Raw genomic sequence first — 27,772 nt, forward strand, 5'->3', positions numbered from 1 at the left:
GAGGCGGGACGGACGGTGGAACCATGTCGTCGGCGGCGTGGGGTCGAGAGAGACGTTTGATCAATGCACCGGCAGCACGGCCCAGCAGAGAGCCCGTCCGTCAACGTCACATCACGGTAACGGTGGCACGAAACAGCGGGCCAGGTCGGTCACGAGACGGCGGACGCCGCCAGGCCGGCAGGCAGTCACGCAGTGCTGTCGGGCCGTCACGAAACTCACAAATAATTGGTTGAAGAGGGCCAGAAACTCAGGGACAAGGAGCGGTCTAGCAGACACAACCATTTGGGAGAGTGCCATGCCGTCACGGAACTGCTATGCTGTTGTCAGATTAGCACTATTGCATGAGACTAACAGTCCGACGCGGGATCGTCAGATGCGCGAGCAAGCTGAAAAAGTGGGCATTTGAACACCCAGCTCAGAACCTCTCACGCCCGCAGACTGTGGGTCATTCGACGATTCCCAAACATGAGCGAATTTCTGGGAAGCGATTATAATTCTTCAGTGATCGAAACGTCTCCTGATGGTGCTAAGACCAAAGCAGTACCCACGGCGCATTGACAATTTCTACGAACACAATCCCTGAACTTAAAGCTGAACCCGGTCAATAGCGCCGCGACATGACTTTGAACCATTCCATGTATCATCTGGGAACTAATCCTCACGTACTAATCCGCAGGTGATGATCCTCTGAACAGAGCCATTTGGCGGTCAGCACTGCAGCCCTTCAACCGCAGCCGCCGGTCCTGTGCGCCGCCGTAACGTCAGGCACGTGCTCCGTATAAAGGCCGTCTGACCCCAATGGGCTGCAGAAGGTGTCGAACTGAGCGCAGATGTCTGTTGGCTGTCCGCCAGCATGGCTCCCTGGGTAGCATTATGCTCATTTGAAAAGACGGTGGAAGTCTTACAGCCACAGCAAATGGCTTGTAAACGCTTCGAATTTTGAACCACTATCGATCAAATTAATTTGTTTTACGACTTGACCATAACTAAATACAGATTCTTTTACAATAATAGGCCGGTTATTATCAACATAACAACAAATGCGATCAAATTAAAACTGCACACTGCTCGGGAAACCTAAATAACCATTTAAAGAAGCGACTTCCTCTGACTGCATAACCCAATCAGGGCACTAAAACCCCAATGTTGCAATTTGTATTTCATAAGCCGGTCTGTCGGCTGGAGCGTCCTGGAACGGGGTCGCCAGGTCGGCCGGCACCAATGAGAGCGACATTGTCGTCTGGAGCGGGCCGGTGCCAGCGGCCGCCGCGCCAGCCAGCCGGCCTGAGTCAGCCGTCACCACCACGAGGCGCGCGCGCCGATGGAGTGGACCGTGGCCACTGCCCGGGCCAGCTGCAGACCGGTCCCGGGCGACTCCAAAACGGGCAGAATGGCATCTGGCTGGACTTGATCAGCAGCCCTGGACGACACCTGATACAGTGGGCTCCTATTGCAGGATATGAGCCGTGCGCCGAAACAATTAGGCCCGGGCAACGAACCCAGGTGTATTGCAGAAATCGTAAGAAGACAGATTGCTGGATTTCATTGCCGCTGACCAGAGCTTTTCCGCTGCTGAAGACATCAATGGAACTGCTGCCCAGAGAGAAAACATCATCACACCGTAACCATTAGGGGTATTTGATGGATTACGCACTAATGAATTTCATGACTTCCTTAAGTTCAATGAATAAGTTGCGTTGAAAAGAATTGATAACCGCATGATGAAACTCGTTGTAGCAGCATGAATCACAAATGTTTGCGGGGACATTATCATAGTTGTCATTCAAGAAACGTTTAGCGACCTTAAGTATCCCACTGCAGGAGCTGAGTTCTCCCAATGACGGAAGGAAAACCCAGTTCTGTCCCCGTTGTCACTCAAAGCGGTGTTCCTCGCTTTTTTCACACACGGCCATGGTCCTGTTTTCCTCATTTACCCCGAAATAGCTGTCAGCAAACCACTCGTGTTGTGTTAGCTCGTTGTCACCAAATTACGCTTTACTAAACCAAGTTCACTGAGACCGCTAGCCTTCGAGCGGTAAACAGAGACACGCAAACAAACACAAACAGAGTGTCTGACGGCCAGGGGACTGTGACTACGACTCGATTGTGCCGGTAGTCAAGGCCGAGTCAGATGCCTCTGCTCCACAGCACAATCACATCTGTATGGGTAAGGATGCCCAAACAACTACCGAAACCAGCGCAGCTGGGTGCTGAGGGTCGGAGTCGACAAATCTACACCACAGCCGTGACAGGTGACGGTCACGGCCGGCCGACAGACCGACACGAGACGTCCAGCTATTTATATCAGTGGAGGGATTTACGTCACGGAACAAATACGGTCCGTTACAATATGCAGCGCTTTTCATGAGATCGATCTACTCGCATGAAAATGAAAATATTGTGGGTTTCATTAGTGCTTTCCATTTGCAACATTACAATGTTATTCAACCGGTGATTTTTTGAACCAGTATGTAGTTTAATTGAACCGGTGATAACAATATTATTTAGCCGGTGATCTTTCGCGTGTAGGCCGACGAGCGGGGGGAGGACACCGGGACCGGATGCTTCCCGGAGACCGAGTTCGCCCCGTCGCGTCACCCGCTCCCATGGCATAGACCAGAGTCGGACGGTCTGCGGCGGCGGAGGATGCAGATAGGACAGCGAAAAAGAGGTCCGCAGAGGATGCAACAATGATAGCGACACGGAGACCCGGACATGAGCGCCGGCCCACTGCGGCTTTATCTCGGCAATGAGCTCAGCAGAACAGATGTAAATGCATATTATCAAATGTCGCTGCAAATGTAGACCGCAATCTAAAACTTGTGGTTTATGACACAAAGGATTACTGTACATACGCATCCGGTATCGGCATATCACATATGAGTGAGGTATAACTGCTATGCCCACAGCCTGCCACTGGAGTTGTCTGCTTATGGGTAAAAGTGCGCATAACAACTTGACGCAATCCCGCCCTGTCACCTCTCTCCACTTCTCTAGTTGTACTGCTACATTCTTGTGAACCATGATTCCACTGATCTGCTGGAGGTCGCGTTCTGAGTAAGCTGTTCTGAATTTTCCTACGACGCAACAGCTCGTGGTACAGAAGTTTTAAGCGTCGACTGTGATCATTCCCACAGACCAGAGCCGCGGAGGCGGACCAACCACGCACTCCCGCGGAAGTCCGGGACAAAGGCAGCGGGAGCGGAAATCCACAGTCCGCCGGCAGGGATCCCCTGCAGCGCGGAGAGCCGAAGGGGGCGGACCCCACCGCAGGTCACGACCTCATGCGTCACACTGGCGGTGGTGAGCCGAGCGAGATCTCCGGCCCGCGCCCTGCGGTCGGCCGCCGGGGTAGGTGTGAACTCGGCATTTCCTGGGTGGGTCTGTTGATGGGTGCTCTAGATGCGATCCGGGAGCTAACGAGTGACTACCTCCCTACCGACGAGGGCGCCTCTGGCGGTGACCGGTGGAACCAGCCCCGGGCCACAGCGGCCCAGTTAGTCATCCAACCAAAACATGCCGCGGGCGGTCCTCCTCCCCCCCCCCGCGACGGAACCCGGCGCCGGCCAGCGCAACTAAATACGTTCGTTATATAAATGAATCTCTCAGGGATGTGATGCCATTAATTTTGTTTCACGCTAAGGGACGCCAGGAAAACAGCTGTTCTAGTACAATCACCATCTAAAAATGGCTAAACTTGAGATAATAAACATGTAGGCATTAGGCAATAAATTTATACCTTTTACGAAACGCAACGGTGCTGCATCAATGTTTCCATACCGACCATGTACGGACAGTGTGTCAAACTCCTAAAAACGGTTGCGAATGTCGTGTATAGCATATTTTATCTTCCTTATTAAACGACCTAGCATAAGCAAACCACAGCTTCTCGGGGCCATCTTAAAAGAAGTTCACCCAATCGTACCCTCGTTGCTTTTGGACGAACTTGTGTGACGTCACACCGAAACTAGCGAAGACAGCAGAACTGTGCTTGCATTGGCAAACACCGCACTGACTTCCGGACAAAAATGGAAAACAAAACAATTACGCTCGTGCCGAAATAGACAACACAAACATTCTAAGCATTCACCGCCGCGACCCTCGCCAGTTTTGGAGCACTCATTGCATCCAAATGGCGATAAGTACCCGCCGGGGCTGCCGGGACAGCGGGTCTGCCAAGCTTTGTAGTAAGTTCGGGCCGCGTGCCCGTGAGTACAGAGAACCGACCCGTACCCGATGAACGAGAGATACCGCGGGCCGGGCGGGCAGCGCCGCCCCATGGCCCCCATTGTGCGCGGCGCTGTTTTTGTGGCGCTCCGAGGGTCCTTTGGCGGATGCTCCGGCCGCGCCGTGACCTAATATCCGTCACTGTCACCGCAGATAGTGGTGATGCATGGTCGCGACAAAACCGGCTGCGCCGACAAATCGTTAGAGTGGAGTGGTCGGACTGAACCATTATAGCACCGCCGTAAGGACCGTTAGGCCGCAACGCCAATAGAGGTGGTACGGGGACATCTCCAAACAAGGGGAAACATCTCCCGATACGGGTAATCATAAATAAAGGTTCAACGATTGTTAAGACAATCTAAAAACAAAACAACAACGCTAGAACTTAGCCCATTTCGTTTGTATTTATCGTGCCTAGGCAAACAGGGACATGCCCTGCCACACATCACCGATTTATCTAGGTAGGTAAATCATACTTACTTTCACCCGCGTTTGCGAATTATAGCCTGAGCCTCACACCACAAAACCGCATCAGGTGGACATTGGATTAGGACGTTCCAATTACAATAAATTTCTGGAAAATCGATAAGTAGCCAACGGACCCATTTGCTAAACCAAGAACGACGTGGTATTTCACAGAATGGGGAACAACAGCAGTGCTAAAAACGTTACAATACATCCCAAAGCGGAAGGCTTAACGAATTATCGATGAACAAATTCGCTGAAACGGTGTCTGTTCCAATGTTGGAAAACTTTACGACCGACGTCATCGTAAACCCTAACAGCTGGTTAGACATCGTTGTAGCCATGGGTCCAAGAATGCGTCGCAGCCGTCCGACACCACACGGAAACGCCTTGGTGGTGTGGTAATTGAGCGTCGCCAGCGCCGTTCCCATAAGATACCTCAAACCGGCGAAGGTCCCCGGGCAACCGCAATTGAGCGCACATTACGGCAGATTACTCGAAAAAGTCGGCCTCCGCACCAAGGTCCCGATTGGCGGCTGTTGTTGGATCACACCACCCAGGAAGGTCGCGGTGGTCGCACTGTCGCGACAAGCAGCGGTAACCAATGGTCGATAGACGCCGCACTCCGCTGCCATCGCTTTCAGCGCGGCCGAAAGGGGCTGATTGCCTCAAGGCTGTGAGGTAGACTCATACCTGCCCGTGTGGCTCACAGGCCGACGTTTTCACGTACAGCCTCAACGGACGGCTGAGCGCGGAAGTTTGAGCGGCGTCAGACTAACAGGAAGTGAGCCGGACACACCTACCGGCTGCTGGTGAACTACACGGTTCACTGTTCGGTGTTCACAGCTCTGCAAATACACAGCTCAGAGTTTTAACTTTTAGCGACGACGGCGTTATCAAAGAGAGCGATACCCAGACTAATTGAGGTAATCAACGAGCAGCCGCCTGCGCCTGTGCGCCGAGTCGCCAATTAAAAACCTGAAGGGACACATAGTGTAAGCGGAGCGTGTTTCTGTTCTCCCAGCTGGCCCGTCGCCAGATTGAACGAATGGCCCCAGTGCACGGGATGGAGCAGTCTCATACATTTCACCACACGGAACTCAGTGAATGTTTCAGCATCAGAGGGAATTTCGTCAGTCAGCAGCGGCGCGCCCATTGATCGCGGCCCGCCGCCTGTTTGTCGGTGGGCGGGTATTTCGGGCCGGGTCGGGTTCGGCGGGGTCGGAGACCGCCGTCACCGTCCGCTCGACCGCTTCCATCCGACGCCTGTCGGCGCGGCTGACACACGAGCCTCTCGTCAGCGGGCCCCAGATATGTCGGAGCCGATGGCCACCATCAGCAACCGACCAGCAAACAACGGTCCGGCCCGGCCGGCCGGCCGACAAAGAACCCGATCCGTCGTCCGTCACCGCCGTCATGCAAAAACATCGCCACTGCCGGCGGCGGGGGCGCATCTCGGGGCCGCGGTAATGGGCGACGGTCGGTGACCCACGCCGGTCCCTGGTGACCCCTGGTAACCCTCCGCAGTCCCTAAGAGACCCTCCGCGGCCCCTCTGGTGACCCTCCTCGGCTGCTGCAGTGACCCTCTGTGGGCCTCGATGACACCCCGCAGGCCCCTGGTCGCTGCGATAGCCACGTCAGCGGCATTAACTGGAGCAGTTGCCAGTCACGCTAATTACCCCAGCATCCCGGCACCGTCATGACATGACGCTCCCGCCCGGCGAGACGGCCCCTTATAGGGCCCCTTACAGCCCCTTATAGTCAGTGGCCGGCGCTCACAGTCACGACCCCTGTCCGACCGTGTCGCCACACGGACCGGGCACGGTGGACACTGAAGGTGATCGGACGTGACAATGACCCCTGAAGACCATCGCCCCTACGTCCGTCCGTACAGGACAGTGACACGGCGGCCCGCCGTCCGTTCGGCCAGAACAAAGCCATCGACACCGCCACCTCCTTCCGGAGGCCGGTGCGACAAGCCGCGGGGAGCGCCGCCGGCGACCGTGACTCACCAGTGTCACGCTACGTTCAGTGACCGACCGACCGGGCCGGGCACGGAAGATCGGAAATCAGCGAATGTCGACGGCGCCGTATGAGGTAACGGATGTCGGATAGCGTGCTGCCGGGCCAGTGCAAAATTTTGTGTGAATAAAATATTGAACAAAAAAGTGTGAATGAGGGTCAAGCCAAGCCCATGCCATGACTTGATGAGTGACAAGGCGCGGCTTAAATTCACACGTGGGATGCAAGGTCACGAATTAGTGACACATTCACACAGTGAGATAAAACAGCGGGCCGGAGCGCCGGGATTACAGCGGACCGTCAATCCTGATAGAGATCAATGCCAGTAAGAACAAGGGCGCCAGGCCGGCAAAACCTGCTGTTACTGAGTGCTAATTTTCCGGTCTGGCACTGTAGGCGGATGTAGGAGTTTCCAGCCGATTGGCTCACAGAGAACTTGCCATTTGCCCGGATTAGGCACGAGCGAGCGCCTCTATCATAACACGGGCTCTCAGCGTGGTGTCGTCGACTGACCCGTCTCAGTATCGGGAGGTATTGGATGCTCGTTTCGCTCAGTGGCGGACACTGAGCGCGCGGCAGACTGCGGTCACACTGAGTCACGGCGCTGCCGCACATCCCGTGATAGGAGACGGATGGCCACCACCGGGCCACGGTGCAGCTGACGGACATGAGCGTCCGTTCACGCTGAGTCACGGACAGTGACAAAGAGCACGGCAGACCCCCGGCGGAGGTCCCCAGATAACAACAGACACCAGTCGGCGAAAAACACGTCTCACAGCGACACATGCACGCAGTGGCGCAGCCAGAACTCTGGCGACGGGGGTGAGAGACGTTCGCGATGGGCCCCCCAGCAAAGTGGGCCCCCCTCAACCTAATGCGGGCCCCTTACCAACAACGAAAGGTCAGATCATTGTCCTGATCTCGAGTGCCGAAATAGGCGAAACTTTTCCTTCGATGAACATGATGACGTGGGCTTTGGTCTGAACTGCAACATGACTGAAGTAATTTCCCCATGATTTTCGACGCTCTTTAGAAAGCCGCCTACCGCCGCACTTGTCGCTACGTGACCCTGGAGTCAGGTTAGAAGGGAATATTCAACCACCCCTCAGGGGCGTAAAACTGGAAAGCCTGGGGCCCTGCTCTGCGGGGCGCGGTCGAGCTAGGCTAGAGCCAGTTCGGGATGTTTACAAGCCCACGTAAAGCCCTCAAGAATCTGCATAGAGCACAGGTCTTCCAAGACTTCGGGGTTTAGATATCAACAATCGACATGGTCTTTCGAGACCTGCGTGGTGGCTATCAGAGGTCGGTGGGCCCCTCAAAAGCCGGTGCAGGAGCCTCAGGTGTCAGTTTGGAGCCATCATGGACCGGTGTGGGTCAAACCCCTAGACGTCAGGGTGGGGCCGGGCGGTGAGGCAGGCACAGGCCTGAAGAGAAGAGGAATTTTCAGATGTCGGCTTGGCATCTTAACCCTCGCCGGCACAGGGGGGGGGGGGTTGATGCAACCCCCCCCCCCACTAAGGTGTTTCGCGAATAACTCGCGTAAAAAGCGGCCGATCGCGACGAAACTTTCAGTACCCTCGCATTGATCAATTTTACACCTACCCTGAAAATTTCATGACCCTGACCCCAATGACCTTTGACCTGTGACCTCTTTTCCGAGACCATGTTTGGCCGGAATCGTGATTCGGCGTATGTCAGCTAACATTAGCAGCGCGTTTGCAAGCTTTTTGTGGTTTCAAACGTTCAAACATGTGATTTGATGTCGCTCCCATACATAAGGGTGGGTGTCAAGGTCACCTGAAGGTCAGGTCAGGTCATTGACCTTTGGTGACCTCGGGTGACCTCGGTTCACTTTTTCGAGTTTTACATGTTTCTAGGCTAGTTTTTGGAGCTGAATTCGAATTTGGCAACCATTTGAACATTTACGAAGTAGTTTTGGTGCCTTCGTAACATGTTACGAAGCTGTCAGAGGCGGTTGACACGTATTACGAATACCCGTCACAACCCCTACCGGTTGACCTGACCTGACCTGACCCGACCTGGTCTAAATGCTTAAAGACATCATCTCTGATCAAAACGAACACGATATTCGTGATCAGCACCCCGGAAAACCACATAGCAGCCACAATTTACGACTTTCTAACAGGTCCCGATTTTCCCGGTTTTCGGGTCATTGACCTGACCTGGAAGGTCACCCGATGACCTAGGACCTTAAAATTGGGTATCATCGGCTTCGTCTCGTGACGGGCAACACGCTCGTTTTTTCCGCGAAGCTCTAGCTCGATCAGGGGCCAAACGCGAGGGGGGGGGGGGTCGTACCAACCCCCCCCCCTTGTGCCGTCGAAGGACGCAAAATGGCCTGTGCCGGCGAGGGTTAAGGGCCCTGCATGGCTTTCTCAGAGGCTGACATATCGTACTGCGGGACCTCCATGAGCCTCAAAAACCTCTATGGGCCCCCTCACGCTTGGGGTAGGCTTCCTGAAGCATAAAATCTCTGAGTCTTGAGATGGGACCATTAGACATGAACTGGGCCATCAATATACATGTGGTAAGTTGACCTATAGGCTATATCAAACATGATATCGGCTCAATCAGGAATGGGATAGGCCCTCTCAGACCCAGACCAGGCACGGAGTACGGACCCTCCCACACATAGCATGATCCTTTCATTCCTGGGATGAGTCTTCTCAGGCCTGAACTGGGCCCTCTCAGACCTGAAATGGGCCCCTCTCAGGCCTGAAGTGGACCCTCTCAGGCCTCAAATAGGTCCTCTAGGGCCTGAAATGGGCCCTCTCAGGCCTGACATTAGTCCTCTCAGACCTGAAATGGGCCCCTCTCAGGCCTCAAATAGGACCTCAAGGGCCTGAAATGGGCCCTCTCAGGCCTGACATTAGCCCTTTCAGACCTGAAATGGGCCCTCTCAGACATGAAATGGCCCCCTCAGCCCGGAAATGGTCCCTATCATGTCGAAAATGGGCCCCCTCATACCGTAGCTGGGCCCTCTCAGGTCTGAAATGGTGCCTCTTATGCCTGAAATGGGCCCCTCTCAGGCCTCAAACGGGCCCTCTCTGGCCTCAAACGGGCCCTCTCTGGCCTCAAACGGGCCCTCTCTGGCCTCAAACGGGCCCTCTCTGGCCTCAAACGGGCCCTCTCTGGCCTCAAACGGGCCCTCTCTGGCCTCAAACAGGCCCTTTCTGGCCTCAAACAGGTCCTCTAGGGCATGAAATGGGCACTCTCAAGCTTGAAATGGGCCCCTCAGGCCTGAAATGGGCCCCTCTCAGGCCTGAAATGGGCCCTATCAGGCCTCAAACATGCCCTCTAGGGCCTGAAATGGACCCTTTCAGGCCTGAAATGGGCCCTCACAGGCATCAAATGGGCCCTCTCAGGCCTGAAATGGGCCCCTCTCAAGCCTCAAACAGGCCCTCTTGGGCCTGAAATGGGCCCTCTCTAGCTTCAACTGGGCCCCTTCAGGCCTGAAATGGGCCCTCTCAGGCCTGAAATGGCCCTCTCATGCCATGGAACGGGCCCTCCTAGGCCTTGGATTAGTTCAATCGGGCCTTGGATGTACCCCCTTAAAACATAAAATGGGACTATAAATCCTAAGGGCTGAAGGCTATCAGGCCTGAAAACTGTTTTTCAGTCCTATGACGGACCTTGACATAAGTGATACAAAAGTTGTCAGGCTGCATAACGTTACAGTTCGAATCGACGGTGGGCCCTTAGGATAAGAGACGGGGGTGAGATCTCACCCCTTTCACCCCCCCTGGCTGCGCCACTGCATGCACGGATGCACCGAACACACCCGGCCAAAAACCGGGGCGGAGTAAACAATTCATGGGTGGTTCGTGATAGTGAGCAGAGCCTTACATCTTATACGACTGCGCGCTTACGTCTGGAACGTTTTTCAAACTTCCAACTGCGCTCCATTACACAAAGACCCGAGTAATTAATTCACTGTGCTGCCAGGGTCCCCTAAAAACACGGAGCCACTGTGGATAGTGCGCTGATAGCCATGCCGACTGCTGAGTTAACGGCCGGTCTACTGCAAATAGCTGAAGTGCGTCAGCGACTGCAGACTGTCGGCAGCTGAGCTGACAGCTTTAGACGTTGGGTCGGAACTCTCAACTTCGATCCTATCTAAGCGGTGCACTGTGCACTGTGCAGCGTGCCACCGGGATATGTAAGGGTGCTTGCCACAGTGACGGTGCGTGCAGCCCGTCATATCACGCTTTCTTGGTCGCACAATACGGGGTAATTCCTGAAGGACAAAGTGCACAGAGCACAACAAATGTCAACGGTGTTCTCTGCTTATCGCCTCATGCACAGCCACATCATATCAGATTCTGCGAATTCAGGTGAACTGTAAGGCCGTGCCGGATTTCAGGACGCTAGTAACTTAGACCGATAGCACGTCAAGTTTATGAAAACTAGCATCTCCGAGGGGTAAGACCAGGTTCTCTGAAACGCAAAAATAAAAAAGGCAGAAACAAACAGAATGAAAGCACAAGGGAGGCGCAGTTTGACAAGGCAAACCAGAAGTGCAGGATAAGCGTTGAGTCTAACCATGGATGAGATAATAATGGATTGGTGTCTTCGCAATTTTTGGCGACATTGAGCTCAGGCCTGCCATCTAGCGGGAGAATTGTCGTAAGTTAGGAGCAAGCCGAGCGAACGCCGCTGATTAGCATTGTGACACACGGGAGTGTGGTGTAGTAGCAGGCTTGTTGTGCAATTTTTCAAAAGGTTATGTCTTTATATGTCAGTAAAAGCAAAGAAATTAATAGATTTATGTGCAGGGTCAGTAATAAGATAAGCAGTTCCATGTTATTTCCTCATTAAATCGTGAAACAGGGAGTTATTGGAGACTTCGCCAGCACGTGTCGTTTTCGCTATTTTTCACATGTGTCTTTACTTGGACTAAATCAAACAAATTGTCCGATCAAAGAGCAAAACGAACGTAAGTACTATCTTTAAGTCTAGTGAAAAACTTAAACGGAATTGCTAACGTCATTGCCGCTCAATATGTCATTCAAGACGCTCTATGAAAATGACCCAACCGGTGGTGCATAGTCGATGAAATTTCAGTAACTTCGGCTCCAACTCCGATTCCGGTATCCACATATCGACTCCGACTCCTCCGGGCAGAACTGTCAATTCACACAGACTCCGACTCTGACTCCGACTCTGCAGCCCCGGTAAGTCTGTGGAGTGATGACTTTTCGGTGACGTTCGACTCATACTCGGGCTACAGCTTTTAAAAATCAACCGACTCCGAGTCGGAACAGAACCGCTGGCTCTGACTACAACTTCGCAGCCCTGGCCCAAGATAGCCGCCTAAAACAACTTTTATGTGTGATCTTCTTCGTACATTGTTAATGTTATTTTAAACAAGGGGTGGAAAAGGGAGACGAAGCCTTCGCAAACAAGGATTTCCTGTTGCGAATCAATCAGCTGCTGGAAAAGAAAGGCATAAACACCACGCATCTCATTTCATCGTTTTCCTAACAGCTCTGCACCAATGTAAGCACTGATCAATGCAGTGCGAGCATCGATGTGACATTTGTGTACCAAGTTTGAGTGTTATCCACCCAGCCGTTCTTGAGATATGCGGCACCCCGCACGTGCACCCCCATAGTGACACATGGAAATGCATTGGCCACTGGGTGCCTAACTATTGACGAAGTTTTACTGTAATTGGCCTAGCCATTGCAGAGTTACTTTATGTGGAACAATCTCGACACCCCTAAGTTGGCACGTGACACGTGCCGTAACATTAACTAAGATGAAGAAAATCGGGCGAAATGCGAAGAAGAAGGAATAAGCCTACCAAATATGTAAGTGACATATTGTCAAACTGCTGTGCCATTGTGAGTAAATGACCATATAAAAGGTCGTACAAGCCGATGGGACTGGGCGTTTCAATACACACCGTCTTACGCATTTTATTTTCGTTATTACCTAAAGGCTGCTTGACGTTTTTGGCTTTCAAGCATTTAAGACGTTTTTTTGTCGTCTCAGGTCCAGTAAGATTACCTCCAACTCGTGGGAATATGCACTTCAAGCCAACTAACACACCACACCCACGTGTGTCATAATGCTGAGAGATGGCGTTTACTCGGCTTGCTCCTAACTTACGATAATTCTCTCGCTAGATGGCAGGCCTGATCCCAATGTCGCGGATCCCAATGTTAATTTCCACGAGACACCAATCCAGTGTTATATCATCCATGGTCTAACAATGCATGCATGACCATGGACCATGACCATATAGCTCAACATTGGTTTTAGTCATTCATCCATCATTTATCATATAAATAAATCATTCATCTTCAGTCTGGCAGGAAGACGCCGTCACATACCTGGGACGCTGCCGATCACCTGGAGGATATCCTCCAAATAACTTGGAGATGGAGCCGTTGTCACTGTTCGCTGTAACTTGAAATAAAATCCTGCAACATACAAATGTTGTCGTTACATAACAGACGAGGTTAAAAGATTGGCTGTGGATTCTTATAACTTAAAAAAAAAAACAGTAGCGCAAGCTTCGCTCCAAGCCTTGCTTTCGCCGCAAGGAGAAAATTCGACAAGAGTATCTACTTTCAACCCCAGAATGACTCTCTTGACTCTTACATCAGTTGATTTTCCCGACGACAAAAAAGAACGACGCTGACCAATGCTCGCCATGGCCACCTTCATTCTGTACTCCATCCTTCCACCGAGAGACTCAGCGTTCCATTCTCAGGTCGAGCGAAGGGAGGCAGGACAGCTCCTCAGTTCCGGTGTTTCATGTTTCCTTGCTCCGGACTCCACCGAGCGGAGTGGAGCCCTGTCGCTGTATCGGGCTGGCCGACCGGCTCGGACCGCGGCCCCGGCGACCGGCGCCTCCCGAGCCTGTCTGACGTCATTGACGCCTATTTTGGAGCCGCGCTGTGATGACGCTCCCCGCCGCTCGGGGTACGACGCCCCGTGGGCGGGGGGGAGGGGGTGCCATCGCCTGCCAAACCACCCTGCCCAACACCAAATGGACCCCAGTCATAGGCACAGACAGCTCATATCGCGCTAATGAAGAGGCTTCGAACTGTCACATTTGAGAATAAAGTACGAGACGTCAGTGAGACGTCTGGGTCAAAACCAGTAAAAATGTGTCAGACAGGACTGAAGTGTCCCGACAGGTCTGCACCGTTTCTCGTGTGATACATCAATAGTCATAAGGTGGCCATCAAACCAGGCAGTGCACGAACTACCTTCATCATAACGCCGAGAAGCGAAACCTGCAATCGGGTCAGGACGGAGACCATCCTGAGCCTAAACTAGTAATACTTTAGGTCCCACGGTGGATATTGATGGATACGCGGCGCATATTTGGTACCTACTGTTAACGCCAGACCCCTTGAGACCCTAATTTTTCGCGATTACTTTTAAATGCGTGAAGGAATTTCAACCAAGCTCAGGACATGGCCGTTTCAAGACAGGCCGAAACTTTTACAATTTAGATATTTTATCGCCATTTCAATATTTCAGGCACTTGTCATTGACTCGTAATGTTAAATTTCGAGCAAGATTTTCATCCGGTGTGTAGAGGCTATCACCAGTCAGTCTGTGATACGTTATGACGTCACAGCTAAGCCCCGCCTCTGTGGTCTTGGCCTGCGGCGGTTTCGGGCCGGCGCGCGGTCACTCTCGCTGTGGCGGGGAGCGGGGACGGGCGACGGGCGAGCGGTGCCGAAAGCCGGCGGAGTTGTGCGTAGCGTCTTGGCTGACAGTGCCCAGAGAGCGACATGATGACTAAGGAGTCATAAATGCTCATTGCGCATTGCTTCTACAATGCGCATTGAGCATCCACCACTCAATGCGCATCCACCACTCATGTTCGCTGATATATATTTTTTTTATAAGCTGCAAATGACGGGCAGATGGCATATAACTGACATAAGGTTAGGAAATATTCACCTGTATTTAAAGCCTATGGCGTTGCAGATACTGCGATGATGGGATGTCGGATGTCACCAAGTAGCTGCCGATTTGTACATCGCTATGCAACCATCGAACAACGCAATAATAAGTTAATTGCCTGAGCTTCACATCATACGGCTCGCTCGTATTTCAAACAGATACCCTACATCGAAAATCGTATTTGTTAGGAATCGTTAACGTTTGTTCGAAGCACGACTGAGTAGTAGGTTGAGGAGTGATGGTCCTCTTGGTCCTATATACAAGAGTCAACAAGAGCCTAACATTTACTTGACCGTCTGCTGCAATTGACTCATAGCACGTGAAGCGTCAGCGAAATTCATAGTCCTTCACAGATGGCAGGGGTGTCGTTTGTACAGAGGTCGCTGATGGGCACGGGTCAATGCCGCAGTCGTGGGCGGAGCCTAATGTCATATGACGTAGAAAGCCTCTATCCAGGATGGAAAAACAGTTAACATTACGAGTCAATGACAAGTGCCTGAAATATTGAAATGGCGATAAAATATCTAAATTGTAAAAGTTTCGGCCTGTCTTGAAACGGCCATGTCCTGAGCTTGGTTGAAATTCCTTCACGCATTTAAAAGTAATCGCGGAAAATTAGGGTCTCAAGGGGTCTGGCGTTAACAGTAACTACCTCATACTTATCAAAATGCTGAACCTGAGTCATGGTTGAGAGTGCTCCATCGTCTCATTGCAAAGTTATACGATGTGCAAATTGTTCACGCTTTCAAACGTTTGATATTGTTCCACAACCCACAATGGTGCATGAATGAAACCACGTTGTTAATGGAATAAACAATAAACATTGAACAGAGCAGAGTGAGCACCTCTCCTCTAAACGCCGTAACGATGAGATAGGACAAACTTAGCTGGATAGCTGGCACAACACCACATAGCACAGTACCGAACAAACACGCTACAGCTCAACATATCACACAATACGACACAAATAACGGACTCATTGGTGTAACCACGGTGTATATTGAACGCGTTCCGCCCCCTCCCGTCCCTAGTCAGTCTCATCTCATACCGATCAGCGGCACCATTCATCTTCATCCGTCACAATTACCGAGCGATAATCACAATGTGAATATTGACTCGTTAGTCGCCAAGGTCGTGGTCGAGTCGCCATCATTGACCGGCTCGTCTGGATCTGAGCCATGATCTCAAAGCGCAGTGCGGCTCCAAGCATGCTTTGCCACCGAGCTGGATCAGAAATTCAGATGAGCCTAATTGGCATATCGAGCTACGTGAGCCTCTTTCAGGGCGGCCCTGCGAGCCGACTTCATAAACAGACACGCCGCATAAGGTCAGGACAGCGCCCGGTCCGACGTAATATGTTTTCGTAATGAGCTAGAAACGGCTCCGGCCTGCATCATGCCGTTAGCAAAAATATACCGCCCATCACGACAAGTCCAAAACCAGGACACATCATTAAACTAACGGGGCGATCAAAGACAGGGCCATGATGACTAGGACCACTCAACCGCTTGACGGAACATCACGCATAACTCATACAACGACTCAAGGCTAATGCAAAACAGCCCATTAAAATCAACATTCTGCAATGATAACACATTAGCGAATGCCCCAGCGTCTACGCACGCACAGCACATCACACACAGACCGCCCTGCTCCATGTGGTTCAGCACGGCGGGCGCGACTGCCCGACCCAGGCCACGGGCCAGCAGTGTGCGGCGCGTGGGCTCTCAATCAGGGTCGCGGCGCCCACGTCTCATCAGCGGACGTGCCGGGTCGGGTCGGCAGGGCGGTGGGCGCGGCGGAGCACCCGCTCCACCTCTCCACCCTTCCTCCGCCCGGCCGGAGCCGAGGAGGTGCCGACAAAAACTCTCTGTCCTCCGACAGCCAACGAGTTCATCAGGCCGACCGGCCCCCGGGCGACCGGTAATCGTGAATGGAGCCGGGGTCCGGTGTCGAAAGAACGGGTCAAGACGAATGGGTGACATGATTCTGAATGGAGAGAACTGATAGGACAGGTGGAGACAATCTGATAATGCTGGCCATGAAACGATACCCTAAATGATAAAGACGTGAGACATTCAGCTTCCTTCTCCCTTTTACGGAAGTATCAGCTTTCACCACCTAGGGGAGAGTGGGGTAATTTGGCCACTTTTTTTAGAAAATGATGTAACTAAAAATCGACAACACATTTCTGCATTTTCTCAACGCTGACAGGTGTGGCATACATTTTACTTTCTTTGACAGTAAACTTGAAATGATTGAGTAACTACTTATGTTGAAATTGTGGCGTATAACAAAGGTCTGCAAAGCGGCCAAATTGCCCCACTAGCAGGGTTATTTGGCCGGGGGTGTGGGGCAATTTGGCCGGTGTTCGTTTGAGGCCATGATTTTTGTTATAGGCGAGTCAGCTTCACATTCAGCAATGACGCGTGTCCTACGACGCATTTGAAGCATTTTGGAGGTTGACTCAGCCGTCACAGGTGTCGAAAATAGTCAAAATAGCGGCTGTAGATGCGATGACAGTTTCTTACGAATAACTTTTGAATTAATCAAGTTAGGCCAAAACTAAAAGTACCATCGTAATTCTCTCGTCATTCCGCATCGAAACATGTATGTGTTGACCTCGAGAGGTCAAGGTCAAGGTCAAGGTCAAGGTTGGCTTCAGGTCATGTTACCTCAGGTCGCTTGACCTCAAGGTTACGTGAGTTCAAGGGCATCATGTATATCATTCGATGCGCCTGGACGAGCTGAACACAATGAGACCATTTGCGCGGCTGTATCTTTTTCTGTAAGTTTTTTTTTTATTAGCAAAAAAGCGTTAGGTAACCTTTGATGACGTCACATGCCCTTACAGCTGTCCAATAGGAAATATGGCATCAAGGTAGTCAAAGTTGGTCATGAATGTCATTTATGGTATAATTGACCATGATAACTCGGCCGTCCCAGCATAGTGACTCTGAGCGCACCGGCCAAGTTGCCCCGCTAGTCCCGGCCAAATAACCCCTTGTTGCCATTCTGAAAATGTTTGTCTATAAGGTCGTCATGGCTGTACAGAACTAGATGAAATTGCTCTTGGAACCGCTGAGCACCCTCAAAAATGGCGCTATAATGTTGGAATTCGTTTACAGCCCAAATACCACATGTTATACAAATTTTTAAACGGAAGTAAAAGTTACCATTTTCTTACGTAATTCACCTTTTATTAATTTTGAATAAAACTAAGAGGGGGAAAGTTTTGACATTTGTTCTCGAGTTAGTTCTGCCGATGACAAATGAATAGAGACTAAAGTTATTTCATTCACTTTTATCAGCTTTCGTGCAGGTGGGGGCGGCCAATTTACACCACCGGCCAAATTACCCCACTGGCCACTCTCCCCTACATTGATACAGAAGCTGCCCTGACTTATCTACGGCAAAGCTGGTAATGAACTGAAAAATATGAGGCTGACTGGCTGAGACAGAAACAAACTGCTATCTCTGAGGCAGACAATAAAATAGCAAAGTAATAAGAAAAACATAGCACCAGTCACCATTTGCAAGCAAAAGTGCTCCCAATAAACTTTTTAAAAGTTATAGAAAAAAATACAGCACTTTTCCTATCATGTGAAAGTCAACACCGGGCCGGGGTTTAGCTCATGAGCCCGTTCATTTCCCACCCGCATAGAAAAAAATGACCTACAATCCGCATGGAATCATGATACCTCAGTCATAATTCATAAGCTGCTCGGTACCGCCATGCCGCACCATGCAGACCTCCCAGGAGGACGCTGACCTCCCGAATTTCACGACCTCTGTTGCCAGGAGCGCCTCTGATCGGTGACCTCGTTCAAGAGTGGATCCTCACCCCAGCCGTGTCGGCACACAGAGCGCGACCTTGGCTTCCAGCCGGTGTCAAAAGGAAGGTGGAAGGTCGATAAACGCTTCCGAGCAAGTGTCAGAAACGGCATTTGTAGCAGCCGATGCAGAGAGCGGTGGAGCTTGCAAAGCTGAATCTATTTACCTACGGCTGCTCGGAGCTCGGCATGCATTGGCGATAGCCTTTGGAAGGAGCAGTCAGCAGTGATGGCAACGGTGGCAGTGGCAGCCAGGCATGCACCGACAGCTGGACGGCACGGCCTGCTGCTTGCACCGGACGCAGGTATCCTGGGAGAAATCATTTCTTAACATAATGTTTGGGTTAGTATGCGTGGCACGGCTCCATATTTACATTTGATATGTGCATTTGATACAGGGGCGGATCCAGGAAAACTCCAAGGGGAGGGTCATGAATCGAAGTGGTGCCCCTACCTATACCCAAAATTAAAAACTCAACGGATTTCGTCCACTTCATTTTGGTGGTGCCCCCATTTTCAGTTTTTTCTTTTTATTTTTTATTTTTAAGTCAGTATCTTAACTCTTAGCCACAACCACATTTACCAATTGTAAGCAAGTATGTATGAATGTGCTATGTGTATATGTTGCAGGCACTTTAGAAAATCAGTCATTTTGTAAAATGCCTAGGCATTTTGCAAAATGCCTGTTTTTCCAGGCTTTTTGCAAAAAGCCTAGGCATTTTACAAAATGACTGACTCTCCAGTCATTTTGCAAAATGCCTAGGCATTTTACAAAATACCTAGCCATTTTACAAAATGACTGAGCAGCGTGTTGTAGATACGAGTACCTAATTATATACGTTTTGGTAGCGTGTAGGTGGACCGAGGAGTCCAGCATTATGACCAGAGGAGTCCAGCAGTGGGAAGTCCATACCTACCTCTATTTTGAGAAGTGCAGGCCCGCGACATTTCCAACCCCCACGTCAGCGACACTGCTGGATTTAAAATGATCGATCTGGAGCGTCAACAAACGACTGGCCCTATGCCGGCCTGTATCTGTAAAACTATTAGAGGTCGCGAGGATTCCATCCCACACACTTAGGCGTTAGTGTCTTCTGAAACCAACGCTCTCGTCCTACGCCAAGAGACCTGATGATTCTCCCGATGTGGAGCTTGATACTCGTATTTTTAACTGGGACCATGCAAGTAGGTACTCAAAGCTGTTGCCACAGAACAAAATTAATCGTGTTTTGTTAATTATTGCTTTAATATTCATTGTGATCAGAGAGCTTTTTTATTCCAAAGAAAAGTTAGGAAGAAAACCTAAACAATAATACTGTAAACAATTGCGTGGACTAGGCCTAGGGTAGACTTGTTGAAGTTCCTTAGAGCCAATGAGCGCTGTCCAGTCAACTGAGGAGGGGAAGGGTGGTCTACACTGGGCTTAACCCTCGCCCGTATAGGGGGGGGGGGGGTCGAACGGACCCCCCCCCTCGGTTTTTCGCGAATAACTCGCGTAAAAAGCGGCCGATCGCAACGAAACTTTCAGTACCCTCGCGTTAATCAATTTTACACCTACCCTGAAATTTTCATGACCCTGACCCCAATGACCTTTGACCTGTGACCTACTTTTCGAGACCATGTTTGGCCGGAATCGCGATTCGGCGTACATATGTCGGCTCGCATTAGCAGCGCGTTTGCAGTCTTTTCGTGGTTTTAAGCGTTCAAACATGGGATATGATGTTGCTCCCATGCATGAGGGTGGGTGTCAAGGTCACCTGAAGGTCAGGTCAGGTCATTGACCTTTGTTGAGCTCGGTTCACTTTTTCAAGTTTTACATGTTTCTAGGCCAGTTTTTGGAGCTGAATTCGAATTTAGCAACCATTTGAACATTTACGAAGTAGTTTTGGTGCCTTCGTAACATGTTACGAAGCTGTCAGAGGCGGCTGCCACCTACTACGAATACCCTTACTGGTTGACCTGACCTGACCTGACCCGACCTGGCCTAAATGTATGAAGACATCATCTGTGATCAAAACTAACATGATATTCGTGATCAGCACCCTGAAAAACCCCATAGCAGCCACGCTTTACGACTTTCTAGCAGGCCCCGATTTTCCCGACTTTTGGGTCATTGACCTGACCTGGAAGGTCAACCGATGACCTAGGACCTTAAAATTGGGTATCATTGGCTTCCTCTCGTCACGAGCAGCACGCTCGTTTTTTCCGCGAAGCTCTAGCTCGATCAGGGGCGAAACGGCAAGGGGGGGTCCAACGGACCCCCCCCCCCCCCTTATACGTTCGCGGCTGGAAAAACACCAATAGGGGCGAGGGTTAAGCCACACAATGCTTTATGCTACAGCCGAGTCTGCAACTCAACCTGGTCGTTACTCAGCATTGTCGTCGTCACAGAGCTTCAAATCGATCAGCTACAGGCTGAACACGTACCTATAGGGTATAGGAAGACGTCCAAAAACTGTTGGCCATAGTATCTTTAGTGGGATCTACGTTCCATGCTGGTCAGGCATTTTGCAAAATGCCTAGTCATTTTGTAAAATGGCTAGCCATTTTGAAAAAAGCCTGGTTGCGTTCAGTCATTTTACAAACAGCCGTCTTTTTGTAAAATGCCTAGGCATTTTGCAAAATGACTAATTTTCTAAAGTGCCTGCAACATATATATGTTGTGGACGCTGAGTAGTGAGTACTTACCAGGAACGTTATCAGGTAAGCAAATCGTTGTCAGTCCGACGAACTTGACCCTGGCGTCTAAAGGGTCTGTCCTTGACACTTCAGGCTTGTCAGGGGCACCAAAGTCCTCCCAGGGACACCACAAACCTGTCAGGGGCACCTACGGCCTTGTAGGGGCGCCACAGGCCCGCCAGGGGCACCACAGGCCTGCCAGGAAGCAGGGGCACCACAGGTCTAGCAAGTATACACGACAGGCCTGTCAGGGGCACAACGGGCCTGTTGGGCCCATGAGCACCCCTAGGGCCAGGGGTCCTTCCAGGGGCACCGCAGGCCTGTGAGGGGCACCAGCGGCCTAGCAGGGGCACCAGTCAACACAGGCCTGCCAGGGGCACCACAGACCTGCCAGGGGCACCAGAGGCCTGCCAGGAGCACCACCGACCTCGCAGGGGTAACTTTGGCCTGTCAGGGCCCAGGGGCACCACGGGCCTGTCGAGAGGCACTTCAGGCTTTTCAGGGGCACCATAGTCCTCTCCGGGCGCAGGGGTAGCAGGGGCACCAGAGGCCTGCCAGGGGCACTACAGGCCTAGCAAGGGCACCACTGGTCTATCAGGGGCACCACGAGCCTGTCATAGCCAGGCATCTCAGGCTTGTCAAGGCCCAGAGGCACCACAGGTCTGTGAGGGGCACCAGCGACCTAGCAGGGGCACCAGTCAACACAGGTCTGCCAGGGGCGCCACAGACCTGCCAGGGGCACCACAGACCTGCCAGGGGCACCAGAGGTCTGCCAGGGGCACCACCGGCCTCGCAGGGGCACCTTGGGCCTGTCAGGGGCACCACGGGCCTGCCGAGGGGCACTTCAGACTTTTCAGGGGCACCAGTCCTCTCCGGGCGCAGGGGTACCAGCGGCCTAGCAAGGGCACCAGAGGTCTGCCAGGGGCACCACAGGCCTAACAAGGGCACCACGGGCCTGCCAGGGGCACCTCAGGCTTGTCAGGGCCCAGGGACACCACAGTCCTTCCAAGGGCACCGCAAGCCTGTCAGGGGCACCAAAGGCCTGCCAGGGGCACCACAGGCCTAGCAAGGGCACCACTGGCCTGTCAGGGGCACCTCAGGCTTGTCAGGGCCCAGGGGCACCACAGTCCTTCCAGGGGCATTACAAGCCTGTCAGGGGCACCAGAGGCCTAGCAAGGGCACCACAGGCCTGCCATGGACACCACAGGCCTGCCAGGGGCACCACCGGCCTTGCAGGGGCGCCTCAGGCCTGTCAGGGGCACCACGTGCCTGCCGGGGACACTTCAGGCTTGTCAGGGGCGTTACAGTCCTGTCAGGGCCCAGGGGCACCAGGCCCGTGGTGTCCCTGCTAGGCCTGTGGTGCCCCTGGCGGTCCTGTGGTGCCCCTGCCAGGCCCAGGACTGTGATACCCCTGATAGGCCGGTGGTGCCCCTGGCAGGTCTTTGGGCCCCCGGGCCTCAAGGGGGGGGGGCCATGACCCATGTGACCCCCCCCCCTTGGATCCGCCCCTGATTTGATATTATGGGGTCCACCTTTGGGAAGCAAGCAATGATCGTAAGTTGAAAACAATCACCAGGAGTGGTGTACAAAAGCAGTAATTTCATATAGAAACAATCATTGTTATTCTGCCCATAATTTAGCATCAGACCAGCAGGGAGTCACACGCGGGCGCGAAGCGTGCCAACGACGGTCGGCTGTGCCACTTCCCACTCGAGGTCAGCGCAATAATTCACCTCAAGCGCCGCCGTCGAGCGTTGCTGTGTCTTTGGGCGGACGCCGCCGCGCTGAAGGCAGGGAAGCTGCCACACCTCGGCAGTCACGGTCAGTTACCGTGACCGCCGGCGACGGGCCGTGACCGCCGCTGTCACACTTCCGCCCCCAGCGGCGCTCGGCGAGACACCTGCTGACGGACGCAGCGCTAACGTGCGTGAGACGCGTGTCACTGGCACACCGACCTGCCAACACGGGGAGTGATGGAACTGAGCCGATAGCTTCCGTATGGCTGGCACCGGAAGAACGTGTGTGTCAGTGAGTTGTGACTGAAGGTTTCTCGTGAGAAGCCGTGACCGCTGAATAAATACATAAATCTAGGGCCCGCTTCAAACAGTTCACCAGCGCCATATGGTGCGGTGGGTGAATGAGATACTCGTATTGCGTAAGTAGTTACATGCCGCTGACGTGAGCTGCCACTGAGTCCGCTCAGGATCAGCTAAAGCCATTCACCAAAAGATGCTCGAGTCGTGAGGCTGGAGTACAGTGTTTGGCAGTTTCCCGGGTCTAACCAAGCTTCGGTTCGGCTCGATCAAGTGGAGCTTGAGACCGATTTTGACCACGCTCCAGTCTTGTGGTTGTTTCCCTGCGACGCATCAAACCCAGCTTGGAAAACCAGTCAGCCTGCCGCCAGCTGTTGGAGCTTGTCAGCGTTCTCGGAAAATATATGAAAACACGACTGGTATGTGCTGCGTAGTAAGAACGTACTGTTAACTGTTGCAAACTCAATAACCATCATTAATTCATCCATCGGCTCAGCAGCTGAGACGCACCATGTGCGCAGGCGTCAGATAAATAAACAGGCAGATTGTTTTATCATTCGGCGGTTTGGTGGCTGCCACACACGTCATCACGGCGCAGCAGCTGATGTAGGGCTGTGGTGACCGTGGCGTAGTGGGAACCGGGAACGGATGGACGGCGGCGCCTGTGCTGTCTGTGGCAACACCGACATGGTTTGGTAAGGGTCCGTCGGCCGGTGGATACGGTTAAAAACGAAAAGACCTGATAGAGTTGCCACTTTTCAGAGATGCCATCATATACAAGCAAATTCTGAGTTAAAGTGATGGCGCTAATGTGAAAAAGGCCCATCATCGGCATAATTACTGAAATGCTCTTGTTGCATACCCTTCGGTCGAGGCATAAAAAAAACAGCAAAGCTACTGTCGAGATTGTATAAGGACGTTGTCATGCGTGACGTCGGAAGGCTGTCATTGCCAATCACACATTTCTGTGGAGGCGAGTGAAATGGTCACAACAGGAGCTCAGCGCCTGTCACAATAGGCTGCCAGCCTGCGTTCGATCGGTGGTCGGGCAGATCGATAGCCTTTACTGTAATACAACTGACGTCAGTTTCGTGCACGCAAAACGGGGAAACAGCGTCCGAGTCCGCATTCCAGAATCCATGCTGGGATTTACAATACCTATAGGCATCGATGGAAATCCACTCGGTGTAAAGTACGATGTACAGTCATAGGTGCAGTACAGTAGGTCTATTAAAAAAGTCCCCGGCACCAGTGGGCGCTGCCTTCGCTGAGCCGAACCCCCGTCTGCCTGTCCCATATCGCGCCGGTATCAGGTCAGGAAGGGTCAGCGGGACCGCTCGGTCCGGCCCGCGGGCGGTGGACGGGCGGCCGGTAACGCTTTCCACCAGCCAGCTGTAGAATCCGACAAACGGGACGGCCACCGCTCAGCGCAGCGAAACCGGTGTTAAAGAATGGCAGTAGATGTTCATGGCCGATGAGATAGTCATTGTTAGCCCGTGCCCCACATGAATGCCTAGACTCTCACGCCCTGTTGGAGGGGAAATGGGGATTGAGGATCATTCTTATAACTCAGCTTTGGGCATTTAAGTGGTATTCGAAGTAGCGTCAAAAGTAGCAAAAAGAAGAAAAAAATACTTCAGCTAATTTTGGATCCGGTCATAGCCAGAGGTCATGTCACTAGAGGTCATCGATGGTAAAATTTTGCTTAGACAGGGTGCGTTGTGCGCACCGGTGCATTGGGTTTCCAATTTCCATGGAAACATCAACAGACTCGGAAGCTCGCAACAGGGGCGCGGGAACTACTTTCCGACTGGGGGCACACCATAATAGAGATCAACCTAGGGTCCCCCCAAATCTAGTTTTCTCACCGGTTTTAGGCCACTTATTTTTCATCTCTCGGCTTTTTCAACAAAAAAGAAAACATTTGCAAAACAATGTGGTATTCCGTCTCAAAGCTGTGGGGGCACCGCCCCCACGGCCCCAGAGTTGGGGGGGGGGCAAGCTGCACCCACTGCCCCCCCCCCCCCCGGCTCCCGCACCTATGGCTCGCAACGCTAGCGTGGAGCCCAATTCATATCAACCGCCGCAACATGCAGCAGCGCAGCGCAGCGTGCTGCAGCGCGGGGCCGTGAAACACCGCCCAGGGCTACCCATGTGTCAGGGCAATCCAACCCACGTGATGGGCTCGGCCCCAGCGGAGCATGAGGTCCAGGACTCCCGCCCAGGCCCCCTGTCTCCTCCTAATTCCTATCATCCTTCCCACTCTGAAATCGACCGAAGAGCCTAACCTAACACAACAATCAGCTCGTTTACCGCTATGTCTGAAATCTGAATAATATTGTCAGATTGAATTAGGGTCAACGGCTTAGCATGTAAATAACAACAACTGCCACCATCGGTATTATGAGAAAACCAATTGCTTTTCCACAAACACTTTAAAGTTTTTAGCTTAAAACTTGCATGAAATTTTTTACCAGACGCTTATCAAAACGCTTCGAATGAATCGCAAGTTTATCTTTAAAGGTCATTTGAAAAATTTGGCCTATGTTCAAAGACATGACCTGACCAGAAATGGTCATAGCATAGCAGGATATTAGATCCGTATCGTGGAACTTTAAAAACACTTCAGATGATTCCATAACTAAGCATGTCTATCAAAAATAATTATTACATGGCTCATATGTAAGCTGGGTGTGTGAACATGCTTGCGGTTATGTTGAACGCAACTGATAATGTTCTGTTGGCCACATTTTCTATATTTAATTTAGCCTCCCGAATTTCATATTTTTGTTAATGACACCTTCACGATGTCGAGAAATAAAAACGCTTAGGAGATTTTTAGGAACGCAGCCTGAGATACATTCAGTATAAGGAAGGTTCAAGGGTGCTAGATTCCTTCCGTCATCGCTATCCTCAGGAAAAACCAATCCGCATCGCCCCTACATATAGTCTTCATGCTTCCCTCTCTGGACTGGAGGTCACCCCACCAGCCAACCTGTAGTTGATGTCGGATCCATTTCAGGACACATAATCCTCTTCGGGTGACCGTTTGGGAGACGGCTGGACCGTCCCGACAGGGCAATCGTCCCACGGGGAACAGTCTCGCTTCCGCAGATCACCGTCGCTGGCTCGCACAACCCAATTACTACACCACAGCATAGTTACGTCATAGCTCTGCAAGGGCCTTTTCAGACCGAAAAAGATGGCCCCCAACAAAACAAACAATTTTCTCATTCAGTATTGTATCTCACCAAGCACCACATGTTTTCAGAGTATAGTTCCGTCCAAAAAAGCGCAGTTCAATTTTCTCGCATTGACTTGAGTTGACCCGGCCTTTCTGTCAACAATGTCAAACTTGCAAAGTAAACGTTTCAAATACATATACTGTTGCCCATTAAAATCGCTGAAAGTTCTGAAGCGATCGGTTAGTCGGTGTATTTACCGACTTATATTGGTTATAGTCGTATTGGTAGATATCATGAGATATATATTGGTAGATATGATGAGCACAGGAACTTTCCTTGAGGTAAGGTCACTTGACGTAACCTGATGTTATGACCTTGAATTGAAAGACTTGGGCGGGAAAAAATGGGTCATTTGAAATATCAAAATGCTAGATTTTAACAATAATTGCAAACACTATCCCGGCCAAATAGTGAGTGAGAAGGGAGCGATTCCCCGACCCCATGTTTAGCTCCTATAATTGAGCTAGCTGCTAGAGCCTCGCGGAAAAAAAACGAGCGCTTCCGTTGTTACGTGACGTAGCGACTGGAACCCCATTTTAAAATATCAGTGACCTCTTAGGGCAGGTCAAGGGCCCCAAGGCATTTGATAGGTTCTTGGTAAATAACTAAACGCATTATCGTCATTTCAATACAATCGTGTTTTCTATTCTCAGATGCGTCGATTTGTTTTTTTTTTTACGTGAAGCAAGTTAGGATGTTTTGTTTACCTCAGGTCAATGTCATGTTAGGGCAGCGCAGGTCACGAAGCTGTTGAAAGGAGGATATGTTGCATAACATTTGATTCGACAAGTCTTGCAAAGTCCATTGATGGCTGTCCAGACTGGCTAGCTCATTTTGATCGGGAGTTATTGACGAAACACTCCTATGACACAAGTGACGTCATAAATGACGTCACGCAAGGTGAACAATGCAAAAGTGAAGCATTAGACCTTGCCAAGAATGTATGAAGTCACGATTTCATGTGCTTGAGGTATAGTTTCAGATTATTTCCGACGCCACATTAACAGCTTCCATAATTCCCCATTATGCTTATACGACACTAAGTGCATTGCGGATTGCATCATTTTATAACCGACAACCGTTCAGAGGTTTACCTAAGACATAGTTAAGTGATCTGACCTGAAAACGTGGTTGATGTCAAGTGATCCGGCTTGATTGAAATGTAAGGCATGTGAAATGTCAGCCTTCTATCATCAGTGTGCTTTGAGCTACCGCAAAAAAATGCATGGTGGAGGCATCCACCCCTTCTTCTCGGCCGGCGAGGGTAAACCTCGCTTCGAATTATTGCAGATAATGATGTGACCGAAAACAAAGC

At 51.5% G+C, this 27,772-nt stretch overlaps 1 protein-coding gene across 2 annotated transcripts in view; it reads right to left on the reverse strand.

Annotated features, from left to right (window-relative positions):
* The window catches only part of LOC122387822 (dnaJ homolog subfamily B member 6-like), a 56,343-nt gene that overhangs the window by 22,626 nt on the left and 5,945 nt on the right, over positions 1–27,772 (reverse strand). For both annotated transcript variants that reach the window (XM_043378357.1, XM_043378345.1), the window contains exon 2: positions 13,074–13,163. The gene's annotated coding sequence lies outside the window, so the exon portion shown is untranslated. The remainder of the gene's footprint in view (positions 1–13,073; positions 13,164–27,772) is intronic.

Source organism: Amphibalanus amphitrite, unplaced genomic scaffold (genome assembly GCF_019059575.1).
Source record: "Amphibalanus amphitrite isolate SeventyFive unplaced genomic scaffold, NRLGWU_Aamphi_draft 000299F_arrow, whole genome shotgun sequence".
Taxonomy (NCBI): Eukaryota; Metazoa; Arthropoda; class Thecostraca; order Balanomorpha; family Balanidae; genus Amphibalanus; species Amphibalanus amphitrite.